General features: G+C 40.8%; 1 protein-coding gene across 19 annotated transcripts in view; it reads right to left on the reverse strand.

The window, feature by feature from the left end:
* The window catches only part of LRMDA (leucine rich melanocyte differentiation associated), a 1,316,989-nt gene that overhangs the window by 889,595 nt on the left and 403,422 nt on the right, over window positions 1-23,972 (reverse strand). The window lies entirely within an intron of this gene.

A 23,972-nucleotide genomic window follows, 5' to 3' on the forward strand; every position in this document is an offset into this window, starting at 1 on the left:
GTGGCCATCCTAATAGGTCTGAGGTAATATCTCAATGTGATTTTGATTTGCATTTATCTTATGATTAGTGAGGATGAGCATCTTGTATGTTTGTTGGTCATTTGTGTACCTTCTCTACAAAATGTTGCAAATTACAAATAATTTGCCCATCTTTTAATCAGGTTCTCTGTTGTCTGTTAGTTTTAGGAGTTCCTTATATATTGTGATTATTAACCTCTCATCAGACACAGAGTTTGTAAATATTTTCTCCCATTCTGTATGCTGCCTTTTCACTCTGCTGGTTGTTTCCTTTGATGTCAAGTAATTCTGATGCAGTCGCATCTATTTTTGCTTTTGCTGCCTATGCTTTACGTATCATATCTAAGTACATCTAATCATTGCCAAATCCACAGTACTGATGCTTCTCCCCTGTGCTTTCTTCTAGTTTTATAGTTTTAGGCATTACTTTCAGGTCTTGACTTCTTCTTGAATTTGTGTACATGGTGTAAAATAAGCATCCGATTTTATTCTTTTGCATATGTATATCCAGTTTTGCCAACACCATTTATTGAAGAGATTGTCCTTTTCCCCTTGTGTAACCGAACATCCTTGTCAAAGATAATATGATCATCTACACAGGGTTTATTTCTGGGCTCTCAGTTCTGTTCAAGGGTCTATATGTCTGTCTTTAAACCAATACCACACTGTCTTGATTACCATTGCTTTGTAGTATGTTTTGAAATCAGGAACTGTGAGGTCTCCAACTTTGTTCTCTTTTCAAAATTGATTTGGCTATCCAAGGTCCCCTGAGATTCCATGTAAATTTTGGGATGGTTCTATTTGTGTGAAAATGCCTTTAGGGTTTTGATAGAGATTACACTGAATCTTTAGATTGCTTTAGGGAATATGGACATTTTAATAATAAGCCTTCTAATCCACCAACACAGGATGGCTTTTCATTTATATGTCTTCTTTGATTTCTTGTAGCAATGTTTTGTAGTTCTCAGTGTACAAATCTGTCAATTCCTTGGTTAAGTATATCCCCAAGTGTTTTATTCTCTCTGATGTCATTGTCAGTGAGATTGCTCTCTCTCACTTTCTTTTTTTTTTTTTTTTTTTGCAGTAGCTGCTGCTGTTACTGTTGTTTCTCTTTGTTTTTGCCTCCTTTCTATGCTTAACATAGTGCTTTTCACATAACATTCCATCATCAGGAAATATTTGTAGAATGAAAGAAAGACTGACTGAATGAATTTGTCTCCAATTAAAAAGAAATGTTAAGAGGATTGAGAATGCTTTCTTTCCAACAGTAAGACCATCTTGACCAGTTCCTTTCAATGACATTTGTAGTGATAATAAAGACCTTTTCAGCCTCAAGCCTCAACTTGACTTGTTTGTGTTGATAAAAAACCAATTTTACCAAACACAATGCAAACAAGACTAAGCCTATAACTTTTTCCATTGTTTGAATGTTTGCCTTTCATTTGGGATGTGCTCATTATTCACTTTATCTAATTAAGTCCCTCTTTCTCTTTAATTATTGAGTGGGTACTATGAATTTGCTCAGTAAGATGGGTGGAATCTGTTTGTATCTTGCTGAGTTAAAGGAGAGAATCTCCCACACAAAACAAATAAATAAACTTAAACAATAAACAACAGCAGCAGCAACACTCATGAAATACATGCATCACTTCTTATTTAGAAGGCACTCATGACATTCTCCGGAGAAGGCAATGGCACCCCACTCCAGTACTCTTGCCTGGAAAGTCCCATGGACGGAGGAGCCTGGTAGGCTGTAGTCCATGTGGTCGCTAAGAGTCAGACACGACTGTGCGACTTCACTTTCACTTTTCACTTTCATGCACTGGAGAAGGAAATGGCAACCCACTCCAGTATTCTTGCCTGGAGAATCCCAGGGATGGCGGAGCCTGGTGGGCTGCCGTCTATGGGGTCGCACAGAGTTGGACACGACTGAAGCGACTTAGCAGCAGCAGCAGCATGACATTCTCATGCTCTATGGAAGTCTTCACAGTCCTGGCTTTGAGATCCTAAGAAGTAAATTCCTTAGGCAGAGTAACAAGGTATACCAGCAGCAGCAATGCCATGAAACTTTGGGGGGCTAGGCCCCTAAATTGTGACTGAATACCCTGAAATGCTAGGAGAACTTAACTAAACAGATGAATAGAGGTTGTAAGCACTAACATTCTGCTCTCACCATCTTCTCCTATTTCCAACTTCTCCCCTCTCTGCCCCCATGTGGTTTTTTCATTTACGGAAAATGCAGGAGGGCCCTTCCCCTTTTTTTGTTTCTCTCCATCTAAGTTACATGAAATTTAACAAACTAGATCTCCCAGTGACACAATTACCAAAAAATGCAGACATGCCAGAGGACCCACAGTCAAGAACTCAAAATCAGAAAAAAAGCTCCATTGATGGCCTGAGTCCTGGCTCAGGTCACAAAGACCCTGACCTTTGCTGCAGCCTGGCATCATGACCTTCTTTAAGAAAAAAAAAAAAAAATGATGGAGATGCAAGAAAGATGCAAAAACATGACCTTAGGGCCACTATTACAAAATGCCTAACTTAAGGTAGGAAGTGTGGTGGACTTGTCAAAGCAGATGAGAGACTCGGAAGCTGGGGAAAGCAGTATTCGTTGCCGGCATATCATGACAGCCAGGCAAAAGCTGGAGAGTGGGAGTTTTTGAAACAAATGCCAGTTAAATGATCCATTTATACTTGATATGTCTGGTATAATATAGCTTGTTCCAGATGTCAAATAATATTGCCAAACCATGCTCACTAATGTGAAAACCATTGTTGCTGATAAGCCTAAGTGTTGTTGAATTTGTGCAACAGCCACCCATCTGCAAACAAAATATTGCATTAAAAAAAAAACAAAAAAAAACCCTGTGGCTCATAATTTAAGCTGACAAAGGGAATGACTACAAAATGTAATTTATAAAAAGCGGTTTTCCCCTGAGAAACTTTTTTTTTCAAAACTAATATTTCACATTTATACATTTAAGTTATATTCGATTTTATACAAAAATTATAGTAATTGTCCTTCCCCTAACATGAACATTATAATTATACTTTCAGCATTACTGCACTTCGACACGCAGCCAAAAGAAAAGTACAGTCTGTTCACAACCAACGCTGGGAGGAACGAATAGATTTGCAGCATTTGACGTGACCCCCTTTAAACATACAGCTCTAAAATATCCATTGTTCATAAAATTCATAAAGGGCTGCATATGTACATCCTACCTCCCTTTTCCACTCGATATATATGAAAATGCAATTTACTGTATGTCAAATGAAAAATGCAGTTTTCAAATGCATTGACAACAGGTGCTAGTTAAATGATCAGACGCTATTTGTTACCTAGGCCCTTACTCTCATTTGCAGCAAGATAAATTGCATTTTAGAAGAGTGGTGCGATCTAAGGGGTCCTGACACGTTTTTATTGATTTGCATAGGTTATATGCATGTATTCCTGTTTGTAGGCAAATAGTGCCACAAGTAAATTCAAGGCACCGTGCCTGTGTTTCAAGAAAATTGGAGTCATCACAGGGGAGCCAAGATGGAGTGAGCCTGGGTAAAAGAGACACATCCAGCCTGCTGGAATCTCAGAACCTCTATTAAGATTTATAGGCTGTAGGATTCTTTTGGGCTTCAACATTATTCTTAGTAAACCCTTTCTGTCTTCTGTTGTTTATAAAAACTGGCAGCTTTAGCAAAGACAGAAGCTTAAGTTGTAGGTAGCACAATTTAACATAATAGTTCTCGCCTGTCCTCCAAATAGCTTAATGCTGATTTTGCAAAAGGAAAAGAGAAAAAAGGAAAGAAAACCCACATGAAACCACATTCCATAGGTGGCTGCTCTGACACGGATGGATTTGGCTGTCACTACAGAAAACCACTGGTGAAATTTGATTATATTTCTAATGTCAAAATTTACTAACTTTTTAGACTCTCAGGTTCCATTTCTCATTTGATTTTTTTGTCTTGTTATCTCAGCACCATCAGGCCCATCACAGAGAGTAATGCACCAATTAGCCCAGGGAGTCACTCACTCAGAAGGGACTTTTTCATCCACAGGGGCTTCTCCTTTCTGCTGCCACCACCACGGCCAGACCATGCTTCCCTTCCATCCAAGACTCACTGCCTCTCACCACCTCCCTGCTTCCCTCTGCCTGTGCTCTACACTTCTGCATAGAGTTGACACCTCTTTTCTGGAGTCTGAACAATGACATGGTATGGGTGGCCTTATAACATCCACTCTGCTAGTGCCTCATTTTAAGTCTTACATTGCTATTCATCTATTCACCAATTCACCATGACGACTATAGGGTCCTTACCCTTAAAGATTTTATAAGGACCTTACAGTCCTCATGGTTCAGCTGGTAAATAATCAATATCAACTCCTGATTTTCTACTGGAACTTCCCTCTTGTTTGAACTTCTATTTTATTTGAACTTCTGGTGCCCACCACAGAGCCTTGCCCGGAGTAGGGGTCTGAAACAAATATTTTAAGGTGACATAATAATGAACACTGCCTCTGCATGGGGATGTACCTTTCGCAATGTGCTCTCCTACACATTCCTCCATCTGAACCCCACAACTCAGGTGTACAATAATCATTATTATCATTCTGACTTGCCCTGGGTCTAAGGAACTTGACAAAGAAGCACAGGTGACTAGTCCAAGAGTCGTAACAGTTTAAGAAGGAACAGGTATCAGAACTCAGGACCCTCAGTTCAGGGCTTGGGCCCCCTCTGCTCACCATGCTCATTATGTGGCATATTTATCCTTCAGGATGGAACTCAAAACTGGCTTCTTGTGTGAATCTTCTATAATAAAGAGAAAAATTTTTTGTCCACCCATTGATATGTATGTCCTGTTTCAGGAAACTACAGGCATTGAGTTGAAAGCCTGAAGATATATTTAGGACTTATTTAGTGTGGAGTCCTATCCCAAGGCCACAGGTGTCAGACCTTGCACCAAGAACACAGAAGCAGAGCCCAGAACCAAGGTCTTCGGAACTGACTTAGCCCCATTGTAACTATTGCTAAAAGCTGCCCTGATCCTTACAGGCCAGCTTCATGACCCCAAATTAGGCAAAAATGCTCAGCCTGGTACTCTCCCTATAGCGCCCTAACCAATCAATCACCTAATGTCATCCTTCCAGCAGGGATTTTCTTTCTCTTGAGGCTATAAAAATTGGCTACTAACCACAAAAAGTGTTGGCTCTCCCTTGAGCCAGCCTGCTGTTCTAACAGGGTCCCATCAGCTCTCCCTGGTCTGTCAGGAGGTCAGCCTGCCAACCCCGTGATGCTCACATTATCTCTGCTCTTTGTTCTTAATAAATTCATTCCTTTCTGCAATACTCTGTGTCTGAAAATTCTTTTTCCAACCCGCACTTAGACTGCCACGACAGTTAGGTCCATAATAGTCAATTAATAAATAAAGCTATTTCTTCCCTGAATTCAGTCATCTCTTCAAAACATTTATAAACATCCATTCCTTTCTCCAGGCATTATACCAGGCCAACAACAAAAAAAGAAGAAGAAAAAAAAAAAAGATTAGTAAGACAGGCTCTTTGCCCCCACAGAGCTTACAGTCTCATGCGCTGGCTCTCCAACTCTTTGACCAGGATCCACTAGATCTGATGTGGTAACTCAGCTTGTGTGTGCATACATACACAAAGCCTTCAGAAAAAAAGCTTCATAAAGCAACATATAATCTGACTGTGTTCAATGCACTCTAACATTTTGGCTTATTTTATAAAATGTTTCTCAAATGCTACTTGAAACCCTATAAATTAATTTCACCAACAAACAATTGACCTTGACCCACAGTTTGAAAACTATTCATCTAGTGAGATTATAAAGTGACTTAGATAGGAGCTGGCAAGCACTTCCCATAAAGAGCCAGGTGTGAATATTTTAGGCTTTGTGGGCCAAGCAGTATAATTGCATATTTTCTGTAGGCACAAACAATGGAAAAAAAAAAAATTTCCACAACATTTTTATTGATGAAAACTCAAAATATTATAATAATTGAGTATATTTTTTATAATATAAGTTTAAAAATGGGAAGACTGGAATTTATCTATGGACACTGAGATTTGCATTTCATGTCAGTTTCACGAGTCACAAAATATTCTTCTTCTTTTCATTGTTCAGACTACGTAAAAATGTAAAAACCATGTTCAGCTCATGGACACATGAAAACAGGGAGCCATTTACAGTTTGCCAACTCCTAACTTACAGCAAGACCAGTTCTTACTGATAATCCTAAAACTTTAATTATTTCATGGCCATGCTGGGTATAAAGAATACCTTCAATGGGTGCTTGAGAGTGTGCCAGAAAAATGTAAGTATCTAAATAACTGAGAAACTTTCCAGTTGGAGCCTCTCAACAAACTGAGTTTGGTCCCATTGTGTGTATGTGCTCAGTCACTCAGTCATGTCTGACTCTGTGCAACCCCATGGACTATAGCCTGCCAGGCTCCTCTGTCCATGGGATTTTCCAGACAAGAATACTAGAGTGGGTTGCCATTTCCTTCACCAGGGGATCTTCCTGACCTAGGATCTTGCATCTCCTGCACTGGCAGGTGGATTCTTTACTACTATGCCACCTGGGAAGCCATTGGTCCCATTATTTCTGTCTTATCAAGGAAGAAACCCAGGCAGAAGTATAAGGAGACTTTGCCTAAAAGCTTCCAGGGCTAGGTGCACTCCACCCATCTAAGCAATGAGAGGGTTTAGCCAAGATGACCAAGGGATAGAAAATTAGATAAATTCTGGAACAAGTCACTCACTTGTCCAGAGGCACCAGCAGAGATTACTACGGATTCTAATAAACTCATTTTCTCTTATACCATGCAGGTTAACACAAACTGCCAAGGCCAACCCTACCTGCCTCTTGGCCATAACACAGATAACCTGCAGGGTGCTTGGATCTCAAAGTTCCTGAATAGTAATCACCTGGGATGGAACATAAAAGACCACTGAAGCTCATTTGCAGGTAAGTTTCTTCATATCCCTCGGGCTTTCCTGGTGGCTCAGCCGGTAAAGCATCTGCCTGCAATGTAGGAGGCCTGGGTTTGATCCCTGGGTTGGGAAGATCCCCTGGAGAAGGAAATGGCAATCCACTCCAGTATTCTTGCCTGGAGAATTCCATGGATAGAGGAGCCCAATGGGCTACAGTCCAGGAGGTCACAAAGAGTTGGACATGACTGAGCTAGTAACACACACACTTCATATCCTAAAGGGAATTAAATGGAACAAATCACTCTATCTGGAGTCTCACATACACTCCCTGTCATCCTGTGCATTTGGCCAAGTGTCCATACAGCCAGAGAGGACAGCGAGGTTCTCAATGTTTGGATGGCAGCATATGGTAAAGACAGCCCATGACCCAGTCTCCTGAGATTGGCTTGAGTCTATGTTGTACGTTTGTTCTTCCTGAGGGCAACTATTCACACAGACATAGAGCAGCATTCCAAAATTCAGGTTATATTTATGTTCACTAATAAACTATAAGAAATCCAGGGCTACTCTAAGTTTCCGAGGACACAAGTGCTACAGTGAAGAGCTAGAGAGCCTAAGGAAGATGATTAAAACACACCCACTGTATGAATGTGCTCTTTTGCCATGCTGGTAAGGCTTAAAACACCAAGAGTGTTACCTCCAGAAAGAACATTGACCCAATGTTAGCTAAAGTAATGCTTCTCAACTTCAAACTCCATCTCCAGCAATGCTGTTGATGAATTCTGTTGAACACAGTACCCAAAGCTACTGAATACATGAGCATCATTACAAAGCCCTGGCAACATGAGCATTTAAAACACAGACAGGTTCCTCTAATAGTACAGATACAAGTCTTTAACAAAAGCACACACAAACACACTTAAACTTGCCACACCAAATCAATGCAGATGCAGACCACCAACAATGGTCAACGAGTAAATATACCAAGTTGAACATGTATGAGACCACCAGTAGATATTTTCTGCTCTAAAGTGACTTAATACAGAGTTCCTCACTCCTGCCTGAAGGTATTCAAGGTCTTAATAATGCATAATTTGTACAAAGAGGGGGGCAACTGTAAAGTTATTTTATTCTTCATAGTTCATTAGTAGCAAAATAAAGCAGTATATTGTCCCTAGATCTGCATTAGACTTTCATTGTTTTCTATTGCTTTTGTTTTTTTCACCATATCTAGTCTGATCTGAAAATGAATAAACAGATACATAGATACACATGGACACCATATACATACACAGCAACAACACATATAACTTCATGGTCCCAATAGCTCTGGCACTAAAGGTGAAGCTTGAGGCCAATTGTCACAAGAATTTAAGTGTATAAAGACTACCCCTAAGTGAAAATTCTGCAAGGAGAACTCATTGTTCAATTAATCATAAAACAACATTCATAATTACCATAGGGTGATTTTCAGAATTCACAAAATGCTTTTGCTTGGACCAACCCTGGAAAGAAGGCATTATTTTCCTCATTTAGTAGACTGGGAAAACGAGGTTACAAAAGACAGGGCTCCCTATTTCTTTGGTGGTAAAAGAGGCTGAGGGTTTAAGATCAGTGGCTTAGACTATGCACAGAGGGAGAGGAAAACCTCTAAGTATATGTAAGCCACAATCTATCCTCTCAAAGGCCTGGAAAGTAAAAGGGAAGAGAAGGAAGGTGAAGAAGTAGAATTGGATGATACAGGTAGAGTTGAAGAAATCTGGCACAACAACAACAAAATGTTTCTGTCCAACCGATTTCAGAAAACAAATTGTAATACCTCCCTGCAAAAGTTGGGTGCGTGTGAAGGAAGTATAATTCCATGCAAATATCAAAGTTAAGAGCTGTAAAGCCTTTCCCTTTCCAGTGAATCTAGACAATCTTCTAAGTAGCAAAGCCAGGTGATGGGATAGTTAGGGTTTCTGCAGGATGAGAAAAAAAAGAAAACTAAAAGAGGTCCCCTGTTCCAACTGTAGCTCTCAGGCTGGTATCACATACAAGCACACAGAGAGTTGATGTATTTAGATAACCTCTCCCTTCCTCCCATGCCCTTCCTTCCACAGAAAAAGAAGTGTGTTCAGCAGAATCATAGCACATGCACTTTGTTTGTGCTTATTAAATAAAAAGAAAGGATCACCTTCAATGATATTAATGATGGACTGGTAGATGAAGGATGCCTGTGAAAATTCACAACATCTGTTTGCTCCACTCTCTTCTCAGCATGCTGCACCTATTCCTCATGCTTAATGATGCTCAGCCACTCTGCAAGTTTTACGAACAAATGTGTGTTTAGCCACATTCATCATTCTGAATGAGCGTTCTTGATGAAGCCTCCACTGGCCTGTTTCGCTCTTTCTGCTACACTTTAACAAATGACAACTGCTCTGCGTATTTTTCATTTGTTAAAAATAAAAAGCTAAGTGAAAGATAGGCCTGGAGGGTTTTTTTCCCCTTCCCTTTGACTCCCCCAGAAATTTTAGCACACCACCCATCGTATTTCTACACTCACTAGCCATGGCCCTGAAGAGGGCATGCTGGGAGGCCTTGCCTAGAATCTTTGGGGTCAGAGTACCATTGGCTGTAGTCCACCTACAGAATCCTATCTTAGCAATGGGTTTCCTCTCCTTTCTCTAATCACCTACCATTCTTGGAATCTCTATCACACAGCATGGTATTTAAATATGTGCCTTTCTTTATTCTTTTTTGAGCAAGACTTTCAACCAGTAAGTTATCAAGAAATTAGGAACTGCTCTTTGTGTTACCAAGAATGCTTAAAACATATTAGATCAGAGAGGAGGAAACAAATATATACTCATTAAATTGAGCAATAGTAATTTTCTCCAGTTCTCTAGAAAAAAGCCAAGATGCTTACTTAGTTTTAACAAATAAAGTGATATTTAGGTTATCACAAACTCAGAAACTTCAAATAAACAAAGAGACTCAATTTTTTCACCCCAGGAAAACCTGAACTCACCATTTGAATGAGCCACAGAAACCAGGCTAGAATCCAAGAGTTCAAAACAACAAAGGTATTATAATATGTTGAGAAGTAATCTTTCAGAATTTATTTTCAAGTGATTGTTTTATTCCTATCATTTAATCAGAATCATGAAAAGCAAAAAAAAAAAAAAAAAAAAAAGAAGAAGAAGAAGAAGCTATTTCCTCTGTATTAAATATTCAGAATCATTGGAAATCAGTTTAAATTCCATTTCATAAGACAAAACGTTTTTCTCTGTATTTGCAACGCTGAATTTATTGTATTAGTATTTGTACTGCACCTGACTCAGCCTGCACTACACAACACTTTACAAATGAAATAATTATATTATATATTCCATAAAGCCTCACTATCCTATCACCGATTTTAACCACAGTGGTATCTGGTTTTTCCCCCTCCTGATAACATTACAAACATTTGAAAGGAAAACATTTCAGTCATCAAATTTTGTTGCTTCTCCTTCTCTTAACCTTCTTTAAAATGTCCCATCAGTGACTGTGGTTTTTATGTACTTCATTAACTGAATTGTTAATACAGTTCCATCTAGTTGAGAAAAAAATCTTCTGGGATCAGGTACAAACAGCTTTTAGAAGGTACCTACCCAACAACAAAGCTAAAACCTTAGCAGACACTGTGAAGAACTGGTTAAAAGCATAAATTAAGAACTCTTAACTAGAAACCATCAACAATACATAAGTATTTATTAGGTACTACTTCACAGGTTCCTTGAGGACCACAGTCCACCAAAGAGCATTGGAATTTCTTGAGCCCTTGGATCCATGTATGTCACAAGCTTGGTTGGAGGCAGAATAAAAAATGTACATTAAAAATAGGTATAAATTAACCTTCAACTTGCACTGATTTTTGTCCATTCTATTTTGTTTTATAAACAACCAACAGTAAAGATGTAACTATTGTCATGTAGGCAAACATGAAAATGTCTGACATTTAAAAACTAGACCTTAAACCTTGTAAGTGTTGGATGCAAACATCCTTCAAGGACCCACTGAATTCCACCTCCTCTGTAAAGATCTTCCTAATGACCCTAGCCTATTTGCATCATCCTCTTCTCTGAAACACAGACAGGGTGGCCATATGTGCCATATAATTTAACCCTACCCAGCACAATTGCTCATTGACATTTTGCTGTATCTTCTCTACAATTATAACATGATTTTACTAAGGCCTCAGATCTCATATTAGAGTTTTTTTCATATCTCCCATTTTATCTATACTCAGCACTCTCTGAACACTAAGTTATCTATCAATATGGATATCAATATCAGTATATCAATATACTCATTTATTGTATCTTACATATCAGGTAAGTTTATGCTTCAGTGTAAGTAGATCTTTATTCTATTAATTCTTTCAACACATTAATTAAGCCCTTCTCTTGCTTGAGAGAAATAAATTCATCTTTGACAAAGTCACCATAATGCGACTGAGAGAAAAACATACATTCAATATCTACTATGACCAATGCCATTAAAAATTAAAGGCTGGAAATACACTAGGAGTTTAAGAAAAGAAAGGATCATTTGGAGAGAGAAGAAATAAGACGTTATATCTACAAACATGGCCAATACTTAAAGGAGAGAGAATAGTGTTAGCTTGTGAAGACGTAGGCAAAAATTCCCAGGCAGAGAAAATAACAGAAGAAAAATTATGAAGGCTTCATCATCTGAATGGAGGGGAGAAATTCCTCTTTTTAAAAACCCAAGATTTAAGCCAGCCTTACAGGCCAGTTTAGAAAATCCTACGTCCTTACCAAAGGCACCTCTTTCTAACTTCTCATCATCATACTTATTGTCCTTTAGAAACAAGAGAAACATTGCCTATGAGTCCCCAGTGGCACAGAGTCCCAGAGGACAAGAGAAAAAAATTAATTTCCTCTTCTGAATTCTCCTAGATTTAGTGCTTAAACTTCATGACCTGATTTTTTGAGGTCTCAGCTCAAGTTAACTTCCCTCTTTTGCTTGTAGAGGACTTAGCACCTGACACCACCTCCAACTCTCTGGAGTTCTATAACCTGTGTTGGCTGTTGCAGCCCATTCTGCAGCTGCAGGAAGCCAGCAAAACCCAATACACAGTCACTCCAAAGGTGTCTCCAATAGGAGACACAAACCTTTGCATTACCCTCACCCTTTCTCAGCCACACTATCCACCTCGGAGAACATAAGACACTATTCAGACCTCAGTTTTTACCATTTAAGTCATCCTAACACCCCTGCCCACTAGACAGTGTGATCCTTCCTCGTTATTCCATCCAAGCACCTTCTAAGAGAAACTATGCTTGAGAATGCTTTTGCTTCAAGGTGCTGAGTGTAGCAGGTCCACAATATGGTAAGAACAACAACAACACACTGACGTCACCTCAGCTGAAACTCAGCACCGGACTGCCGTGCCACTCAGGCTCATTCACTCCGAACTCTCTGACAATGGAAACTCACCGTCACTTCTTTCTCAAGACGCATGTGATTGCAATGAAAGCCCAGAACCAAAGAACCGTAACAGGGAAGAGTCCTAAAGGGCCTTGGCAATCACTCAGTGCAATCCCCTCATTTTACAGTTGACAAAACTGAGGCCCAAGGCAGTAAAATGGCTTGTTCTAAGTCATACCACTTTTAGCTGGGCAAGTGAGAGTGAAATCTAGACTTCTGGCTTCTAAATTAGTCCTTTACACAACTGCATGGTGTTTATCAACCTAAAAGTTGGAAGAACTGAAAAAAAAAAAAAAAAAAAAAAACAGCAGTGAGGTAGGTTGAACAACACCCAGTTAGTCTTTATCCTAGGCCTTCTCTGGTGGCTCAGGTGGTAAAAAAAAAAAAAAAAATCCACCTGCAATTCAGGAGACCCAGGTTCAATTCCAGGAGGATCCCCTGGAGAAGAGAATGGTTACTCACTCCAGTAATCTTGCCTGGAGAATTCCATGGACAGAGGAGCCTGGTGGGTTACAGTCCATGGGTCACAAAGAATGACTAATGCACTTTTTTTTTTTTTTCAGTCTTCATCCTAAAGCCCAGAACCTGTGAATATTACCTTACATGGAAAAGGGGACACTGTAATGTGACTAAGTTATGGACCTTGAAATGGAGGGATTACCCTGGATTATCCAGATGGACCCAATGTATTTGCAAAGATCCTTCTAAGAGGAACACAGGAGGTGCCAAAGTCAGAGAAAGATGGTGTGATGACAAAAACAGATGGAGTGATACTCTTTGAAGAGAGAGGAAGGGGCCATGAACAAAGGAATGCACGCTATCACTAGAAGCTGGAAAAGACAAACAAACAGATTCTCTGCTTAGACCCTCCCAAAAGAACCAGCCCTACTGACACATTACTTTTAGCCCTGTAAAGCTCACTTCAAACTTCTGACCTCCAGAACTATAAGATAATTAATTTGTGTTATGCCAATAATTTGTGGTAATTTATTGCAATGGCAACAGGGAAGTAAGCAGGGTGCTACTGTGACAAATAACTAAAAATGTGGAAGTGGCTTTGGAGTTTGACAATGTAGAGCGGGTGGAGAACTTTTGAAGAACATAAGAGAAGAGCTAGATTGCCTTAAGCAGATGGTTAGTAAAATATTAGCATTAGTGAGTCCATTAGTGAGAACTCAGAAGGAAGTGAGGAGTGTGGTAGAGAAAACCAATATTCTCTTAGGGAGTTCTTAAACAGTAATAAACAGACTGTTGATAGGAGTATGAATGTTAAAGGTGCTGTTAGTGAATGCTCAGTAGGAAACAAAAGGGCACATTATTGGACACCTGAAGAAAGGGAATCATTTTCACATAGTGGCAAAAAAGATTAGCTGAATCGTGTCCTACAGTTAGATGGAAAATATAACTTGTAAGCAGTGAAGTTCCTATTTAGCTGAGGATATTTCCAAGGAGCTTCCCTGGTGGCTCAGATGGTAAAGAATCTGCCTGTAATACAAGAGAACTGGGTTCGATCCCTGGGTTGGGAAGATCCCCTGGAGAAGGGCATGGCAACTCACTCCAGAATTCTTGCCTGGAGGATCCCCATGGACAGAGGAGACTGGCAGGCTATGGTCCGTGGGGTCGCAAAGAGCCGGACACGACTAAGCACAGCACAGTAGCATTTCCAGGCAAGGGGCTTCCCAGGTGACTCAGTGGTAAAAAATATGCCTGCCAGTGCAGAAGGATGCAGGAAATGTGAGTTCAATCCTGGGTCGGGAAAGTCCCCTGGAGAAGGAACTGGCAATCCGCTCCGTAGTCTTGGCCTGGAAAATTCCATGGACAGAGGAGCCTGGTGGGCTCCAGTCCATGGGGTTGCAAAGAGTTGGACACGACTGAGCAACTGAGCCCACACACACTTCCAAGCAAAATGTTGACAGTGAAACCTGATTTCCTCTCAATATTTAGAGTGATATACAAGAAGAAAAATGTGAACTAAAGAAAGAATTGTTAGGCAAAAAATAACCAAAGCCTGATGATTTGGGACATTCTCAGACTATTCATATTGCAAAAGATGCTAAAATTTAAGGATATACCATCAAGAAAGGATGCTCCAGAGAGAAAACAAAGGGTATAACTACATAACCTTTGGCTAGTGCTTCAGAAACACCAAAAGATCAGAGTATTTAATCACATAGAGGGCTCTTTGAAGAGATTAAGCACGTTTCTGACGAATTCCCATCTCAGCAGAAGTCAGAAACAAAGATAGGATTATCCAGAAAAGATCTGTGGATGACCCTCTTGCTTCATAGAATGAATTCCATAACATACACTGGAGACCACAAGGTTTTTGAGAATGTTTCATCAGCAGAAATGCCATCACTTAAACTAAAAGGAAAAATAATATGAACTGAAAGAACTCTGTCAGGTAACCACGATTCTACAGACAAGAGACACACTGATGTAACTACTCAGCTGTAAACACATGCTACCTTTTACGAAAAAAAGGAAGAATGACCCAGATAATGGAGCCAAAGACCTGGAAGGCAGATCCTCAAGCCACAGAGGATTATTCCCAGAACTGAAAACCTAATGGAGCTTGCTCTGCTGGATTTAAAAATTGCTTGGGGCTGGTAAATTACTCCTTTTTCCTTTCACTGTCTCCATGTTTTAATGGAATGTCTAAAACTGGTATCCTTCATCTATCCTGCCTGTGTGCTGAGTTGCTTCAGTTGTGTCCAACTCTTTGTGACCCTATGGACTGTAACCTGTCAGGCTCCTCTGTCCAAGGGATTCTCTAGGCAAGAATACTGGAGTGGGTTGCCATGGCCTCCTCCAGGGGATCTTTCCATCCTAGGGATCAAACCTGCATCTGGTATGCCTCCTGCACTGGCAGGCAGGTTCTTTACCACTACCGCCATCTGGAAGCCCCTCATCTCTCCTACTACTGCATTTTGGAAGCAGAGAATTTACTTCTAGCTTCACAGGTCCATGGATGGAGAGTAATTTTGCCACAGAATGGATTCTACTCCAAGCTTCATTCACAGCTCACGTAGATGACTGAGGTAATGAAATTTGGTACTTTTGAGCTGATGAGACTTAGATGGTATTTGGGACTTGAACTTGTAAAAGTTAAGACTTTGGGGGACCTTGCAATAAAGTTAATGTGCTTTTTATGTGTGGGTGGCATAATTCTTTGGGAGACAAAGACAGAGTATATTTGTGTTGTTTTGCCCTACTAATTTGTAATAACAGTCATAAGACATTAACAAATCAGGGAGAGAAAAGGCAATCAGAGGAGGAGGCCTCCACCACAAGTGATTTTAATTATGCAGAGATCTTAGCCCTTGGAAGTAGGGAGGAACCATCTTTATCTTCTTGCTATACCATCCTACGGAGAAGGCAATGGCACCCCACTCCAGTACTCTTGCCTGGAAAATCCCATGGACGGAGGAGCCTGGTAGGCTACAGTCCATTGGGTCGCTAAGAGTCGGACATGACTGAGCGACTTCACTTTCACTTTTCCCTTTCATGCACTGGAGAAAGAAATGGCAACCCACTCCAGTATTCTTGCCTGGAGAATCCCAGGGACAGCAGAGCCTGGTGGGCTGCCGTCTATGGGGTCGCACAGAGTCGGACACGACTGAAGCGACTTAGCAGCAGCAGCAGCATACCATCCTAGCAAGCAGAGATCTTGAAACATGAGATGCCCTCTAGGGTGCATTTCATGCCTTAATATCTGGCGGCATTATTTCTTCAAAACTCTTCTTTGTCTTATGCCAGTAAGGTATTCCATGGCATGTCAGAAATAGGATAATTGGTACTTTCTGATTTAAATTAGAAAGCATTAGACAACTGTCTCTATGCTATTTTTGACACAAGAGATTGGCTAGGAGATTCCAAAAGTAGATATCAAAATGTTCAGATTTCTAAGACATTTCAATAGTTTAGGGGACAATGGGACAAAATATTTTACAATGAGACTTCTACAGAAATTCTGTGATATGTGCTCAACTTATTTATCCAGGAAGCTAGAGAGAATGTGATGATGTATTTGGCATCTCAGAATCAAAGTTCTAAAAAAATGCAGGCATCTGGAGACAAGACTCAAATCCCTGATATACATGAAGATCAGTAAGAGCCCTAAGGTCAACTGCAGTAGACTAAAGCAAAGAAATAGGTATCTCTATTCCTAAGTACCTATTAGGTTCTTGGAGCATTACACAGACCATTTTGCTTGCAGGAGTCCCTCAGCAGAAGGTACAAAGAGGTTAGACACATTTTCCCTGGTAATCTTCATAAACAGGTAGGTGGCTGGGCTGAAACCCCAAAATACTTCCCACTTTATCATGCTTCCAAATAACTGGATCCAGTAATAAGTGATTAGAGAATATTTGTGATGAGAAATATTTGGGAGGAGAAAAGCCTTTTGATTGGACACAGGCTGTGAAGGCAATAGCAAGTAAAATTATTTTCATGATAAGCAATCAAATAAAGATGAGATATGAGTCAGTTGACATCTCTCAGCAGCAAAGGTTTGCTTATTCAAAAATTTATGAATTATGTATTTAATATTCAGTCAATAAGCATTTATTTTATAGGCCGATTGATGAGTTAGTTACCAACCAAAATACCTAGGTGGTGCAAGTAATAGAGAACCCGCCTGCCAATGCAGGAGACATAAGAGACATGGGTTCAATCTCTAGGTCAGGAAGATCCCCTGGAGAAGGAAATAGCAACCCATTCCAGTATTCTTGCCTGGAAAATCCCATGCGCAGAGGAGCCTGGCAGGCTACAGTCCATGGGGTCGCAAAGAGTCAGACACGACTGAAGCAACTTAGCACACATTATTTAACAACCAAAAGAACTTAAAAACAAATAACTTAGGGAAGAATTGATCAATTTAATTTACCTGAATCTTCCTTCTGGAAAACCTAAAATGATGAATGAATTCTTGTTTTACTAACATATCCTAAAAAAGAAAAATAATAAATCCATTTTTTTCTTCAAAACTGACACAATTGACCTTGAAAGTTGATTTAGAACAGCAGGATGGAGTAAAAAAATAAAGTGGAAAAAGTGATTTTGTTTACTTGTTTTTAATGTCCTATACTTTTTCATTTTTTTACCCTTTGAAGAGTGATTTTTAAAATCTGTGTCTCTCAGAATTGACATCAGTGGAGAAAAGTTGAAGGGCCACAGACATCCCACCAAAAGAAAGAACAACGTTCTCATGACAGCCTTTCATCAGTGGCCCAGCTTCTTCTTGAATTGCTTATGGTTCCAACAAGAGATGATAAACTGACAGAGGTAGCATCAGATGGATTCCTTCTTTGGGATTCCTCCTTTGGGATGGGGAGCTCGAAAGGATAACCTTCTAAGTCCTTACTTAGATACCTGTGATTCTTGGACCATCACCTCACAGAAAGGGCTCAGCAGACTACCTAAAGTCATTTGGCTCAAACAACATCCAAAGAACGCTCATTTCACCAGGACTAACTTTGGAATCTAGTGCTGGAGGTCACCTTGTCACAGGAATTCTAGGTGACACAGGTTCTCTAAATATAACGGAACGAGTCCTACAACTTGGCTGGCGATAGTACCTACCCCTGCAGGCTGAATGGCAGGACCAGCTGACCCCCAAAGGCTTCTGCCGGCCCCATATTTCCCCAGCTCCACATCTCACTTATCTGTCTGGCTGAGTAAATTACTACAAGAAATACCTCCCTCAAAGACCTATAATAAAAAGAGATTCAAGAGGACAACAGCGAAGTGGAGCAGCATTCATGAGAACTCTGAGATGAAAATTCCCAGTCGACCTTAATGCTGGAGAATTTACTTTAGGATGTAAAAATAACACGTACTGCTATATTTCTTCACTTTATTTGCTCTCCTCTGCAGAGATTACTGCTGTGTGCGCAGCGTCGGAAGAGTGGAGAAGGTCAGGTTGACAAAACTTCTTGGTGGGGAATAATCTTTAGCCCTCCAAATATATGCGCCTCACAACTTCTAGGCCACAAAAGCAAACTCTGGTTAGGAAAATGCCAAGTCTCATCTCCAAGGAAACTCAATAACCTCCAAATGGCCCCAAGATCACATTTGTGTGGTTATAACAAACCGTTAAAAACATTAAGGAGTAATTCAGATTGAAAGAGCTTTCAAGGTTATTATTTTTTTTTCTTCTCAGTCTTGGCAAAGACAATATAAACCTCAGTGAAGAAAACGTCGGCTAAAGAAAATAGGAAAATGATAAAATTAGACCTAGTTGAACTTGCTTTTCATCTACCAACAACATCTTAAGAAAATAATAATATTTATGCAGCAAAAAGATATTTCATAGCTTCTCTATGGAAAGAAACTTTTCCTATTTTCAGGCTTGAGATAGTTTGGGTCAGTGCTAAAGAATCAAGTCCCCCCACCTCCTGCCAAGGAGTAATGTTTTCTCAAACAAACATGAAAATAGTTTGTGCAGATTTCAAAGGAGATGGTATGGGGCACACAAGGAGCTCTATTTAACATGGCAGTCCCAAGACTGTATTTAAAAGCCAGAAATGAAAATGGGTTTGAGGAGTGTGTGAGCAAAGTTACTGTGTTCCCTGAAAATAATTGCCCATCAAAAACGCCAGCTCTTCGTCTATAGTTCTAAGAAAGTACAAACCCTCCAAAGATTCCCAGGCGAGCCCAGAATTAAGGCCCCACTGCAGAATGTTACAACAGCTGGAACACCAAAGATCACCATCTTTCAGACCTCATATGAAGCCACAGCATGATAAACAAATTCAATAAAATTACGAATTGGCAAACTGTTTGCAACAAATGTTATTTCCTGGATAACAAGATGGATAACGTACATTCTGTAGCATATGTGAGGAATTATTGAAAACAGATGTAAATGTTCTCAAACTTGAGTCTTTCTTTGGCACAAATCTGAATACGTTGATTTTACACTTTGCTTTACAGCAGTGCCCCCAAAGTGCCTCAGATAGTAACCCTTGGAGTGAAGAGAAGACTTTCTAGGAAGATGTGTCTGCTGGCCTCCCTCATTTCATGATACTTGTGATGGGGAGGGTAGTTGGCCCAAAAGCCTTTCCATAAGGCAGCCAATAAAACTCTGAATCCTCAATGAAAAAGCAAAAGCAAAGATGAACTGCAAATGGGGGACTGTAATTATATTTAAATGACCACAACTGAGCGACTGAACTGCACTGAACTGAGTTAGAAATGTCCTTTGCTAACACACTTATCCTTTAAAGAATGCTCATGACACCCTCCACTCCCACCTCTCCACTTCAAAACCAAAACCTCTTCCCCTTAACTAAGTATCACATCCATATTGGATCTTTTGCTTTTTTTTCCCCCTACCTACCCACCCCCACCCTCTGACTTGCCTGTGTTGCAGAAGCAACCATGTCACTATATTCTACCTGCCACACAATCAAGAATTTTCTAATTGTAAGGAAAACAGTCTCCTGAGCACTCACAAAAACATACAATGTGCAATCATCACATTTTGGAAATAGGGGCCCAGAGAGGTATTTTCCATGAAAAGTAATTTACATTTTTCAGCTACAAATGCATCTTTTCTTCTAAGAAGAATCATGTGTAAAACAGATTTGTATCTGAAAATAGAAGGCTGGATTTATGCAAAAATGATCTCAGGGGATCATCACAGAAACACAAAAAAAGTAATTTTCTGCCAAAATTATGTGGAGCACTCACAAGAGATGTTTTTCAAATATGACCACTAAACACATAAAATACACAAATGAAATGGAATTAATACAAACCAAGAGTTCTACAGCGATCTTAAATTAAAGAGTTTGGGGATGTCAGACAAACCCATCAGAGTAAGATTCTTGAGTTTAAATATTATAGAAATGTCAAAGCCCATAAATTTCACTCTACAAAGAAACACTTTTGCTTTTGCAAGGAATGGCCTCTCTAGTTTATTTCAACATGCCGCCAGTGCATAGGACAGTAAAGTTAATTCTCTAAAATTCCCAAACTCAATTAATCTCCCCAAATATGAAATTGTTACTATCATCCCCAGAGGAGATGAGTGAATTGAACTCTGAAACTTTCAAAACACTAATTAAAAGAAAGCTCCACAGGCCAGGCATCATGAAACATTAGGAACCTGTACCAGCCAGGTAAGGTACCCTGACACAGAAAATGACCTAGGTCATTTACGAATCAAACAATGGGATCGAGGACATTTTTAATTTCACTACTTTTCAAAATCAGGGATCCCATGTAACTTTCTGTGTGTGAACAGACACAGAAGGTCGAATGGAAGGAGCTCTGAGTTCTTAGGACCAGGCCTGCACTCAGCTAGCACTTAACTTCAGGCAATTCATTAACCTTTCTGAGGCCTCGATTTCTTGGTCTGTGAAAGAAGAAAGCTACACAAAAACATCTCTCAAGACTCCTTCTAGCTTTAATAGCTCATGTGTAGTAGATAAATCATGGTAGGATTAAGCAGGAGTCACCCCTGAATAATTTTGGAGGAGGTCAAATTCCACCTACATTGTAAGAATGAACTGAGAATCACTTCAGAGGCCCTCAAAAGTCATATGGTACTTTTTCTTCTCCGGGAAGATAGGAAATAAGCTCCATTTTATAGACTAGAAAGGGAGCAGGAGACAGAGAAAGTCCCACCTCTATCCATCTTCACTTTGACATTCCACATGCAGCCGCTGTTTATGTTGGCTGTCATCCTTTGATTTCCACTCCAGTTTGCAGCACGAGGATCACTGGGTAACCTCCGCCTTCAAGAGTCTTACGAGCTCTCAACCCCCAGGCCAACAGTGCCTATGTATCTGGCGGGCTCTCCCTGACAGTCTCCAGCACTTGGCAAGAGAAGATCGAAAAGATGCAGAATAATGTCAACTCGAATAGTCATCTGTTAGGTGAACGGTTCTGTTGCTTACTACACAAGAGTAGGTTATGGTTTCATATATCTCGTTCAATGTGCAATAGATATTTTTTTCAACCATTCATATTAAACTGGTGTAAATGTTTTTATTCCTTGCCACATTTCTGGGTGGTAAGCTCAGGCTCTCCCAGGAATTTGTTTGCTTTAAAACGCCATGCATCTCCAGGCAGCCTTACCTCATAAAAAATGAGCATGTCTTCTAAATGAATTTCCCCTTTTTTTGCAGTTAATAACTAACCCATGCAGCAGAAATACACCATGTGTGAAGCCCTGTTTACTATAGGTGGTAAATCACGTGCCTAACGTCCTGTAATTCATTCTGAATACTGTGACTCCATTCACTGTAACAGGGTTCACCCTGTGCTGGCAGGCATTAATACCACCCAAAGCTTGTGGGGAATTTGATTCTGATGCAGGGTCTTATCCTAGGAAATGCATTTAAATTGGGGGGGTGGGGAGTAGAAAGGAATTTTTAAGGAAGTGCCATACCAATTTGCACTTTGGAACAAAGACTGTTACCCTCCTGAGACCCTTGCCCACCAGTTGGCCCCAGGAGAATGCTCTGGCTTGGGTAGCGTCAGCTCCGGCCTTTTGTGCTGTTTGCCCTTGCGTCCATCCATCTCATCTCTCCAGTCTTTACCACTCTCCAAAACTTATACTCAGCCAGGTAAACACTCATTTTCCAAGGTATCAGGTGATAACCAAGGTTTTAAGAAAGTATGCTTCCTTGAAATAGCTTCTAGCTGATGGGAGCTCTGAGGTGTAAAATATCTTTGTGTGTTCTCAGTAGCTCAGTTGTGTCCCACTCTTTGCAACCCCATGGACAGTAGCCTGCCAGGTTTCTTTGTCAGTGGAATTTTTCAGGCAAGAATACTGGAGTGGGTTGTCATTTCCTACTCTAGAAAATCTTCCCAACCCAGGGAAGAATGCACACTTCCTTGAAATAGCTTCTTACTGATGGGAGCTCTTAGGTATAAAATATCTTTCGGGCCCCAAATTATTGACATGTACCATGGCAACTCAAGTCCCTGGTTACTCAGATGGTAAGTAATCTACCTGCAATGCAGAAGACCCAGGTTTGATCTACGGGGAGGGAAGATACCCTGGAGAAGAAAATGGCAACCCATTCCAGTATTCTTGCCTGGAGAATCCCATAGACAGAGGAGCCCAAAGGGCTACAGTCCATGGGGTCACAAAGAGTCGGACATGAATGAGCGACTAAACACTTGCACTTTCATGGCAGCTCACTGGAGCAAGTGGGCCACTTAATTCACTCCATGTCATTACGCTACTTATCAGCCATAACTCTGTGTCTCTAACATATAACCTTTAGAGATACAGCAATCAGGAGCAATGTTTCCATACCCCTCCACTGGATGGGAAAAGGTTCCAACTCTGCCTTTCATCCAGAGTTAACTGTCTAGCTGTACAATCTCTCTTCTCAGTAGTGAAGGGGCTTGAGGTTCACATTTGTTTAAAAAGAACAGGCTGGGGAGTGTGGGAAGCACAAACCACTCAATCCTAAAGGAAATCAGTCCTGAATATCATTGGAAGGACCGGTGCTGAAATTGAAACTCCAATACTTTGGCCACCTGATGCGAAGAACTGACTCACTGGAAAAGACCCTGATACTGGGAAAGATTAAAGGCAGGAGGACGTCTCCGCCACCAAGCAGCCCAGAGACAGACCACGCCGGGTTCACAGAATCTGCTCACACACCCTTTATAAGTGACGTCCACCCCAGGATGCACAGGGCTGTCCACAGACACCCTGCATCTGAGTGCAGCCGGCGTGATCGCAGACAACTCACCAGCTCCCCGGGGCTGCTCCCGCAGGCCGAAGGGGACAAGATGAAGTCTCTGTCTCATGACAAAAACTCTGTACATGCAAATAAAAACTGACAAGTACAAAACAACTGAAGACTGTGACGTCCCTCTTGGTGCCTGTGTAGACACACTGTTTAGTCCGCGTCCTTGGGGAGTGGATATGGGTGAGTCCTGTGTCTACCCCACCCCACCGAGCCCACGTCCCCACACTTCTGGGGCAGGTCACGGTGGGGGCCACGTCAGGAGCTCTGCTGGGCAGTGGCCCGTCCTGTGGCTGCAGACGCGGGTCACGTGTCGGAAATCGCTTTGTTCTGGATGTATTTACTGGATGCCTGTTTGTATCTGCAGATTGTAAATGCAGATCTTAAGAAAAAGAAAAAAAAAAAATAAAGGCAGGAGGAGAAGGGGACAAGAGAGGATGAGATAGTTGGATGGCATCACCGACTCGATGGACATGGGTTTGAGTAGGCTCCGGGAGTTGGTGATGGACAGGGAAGCCTAGCGTGCTGCAGTCCATGGGGTGGCAGAGTCAGACATGAGAGAGCAACTGAACTGAACTTAAAGCACCTTCGAGACATCAGGGCATCCTTGCTTCTCTCTCCTTGCCTGAGGGAGTAAGAATCAGGGCTTTCCAGACTGCTTTTAGGTCCTGCCATGTTTTCCAGAACCCTTTAGACTACAGTTTAGTGACTTTTCTCTGCAAAGGCCCAGAAAATAAATATTGTAAGCTCTGTGAACCATTGCAGCATGAAATCAGACACAGACAACACACTGACCAGT

The sequence above is a fragment of the Giraffa tippelskirchi genome, chromosome 2 (genome assembly GCF_054371585.1).
Source record: "Giraffa tippelskirchi isolate mGirTip1 chromosome 2, T2T-mGirTip1v1.2.pri, whole genome shotgun sequence".
NCBI classification, from domain to species: Eukaryota; Metazoa; Chordata; class Mammalia; order Artiodactyla; family Giraffidae; genus Giraffa; species Giraffa tippelskirchi.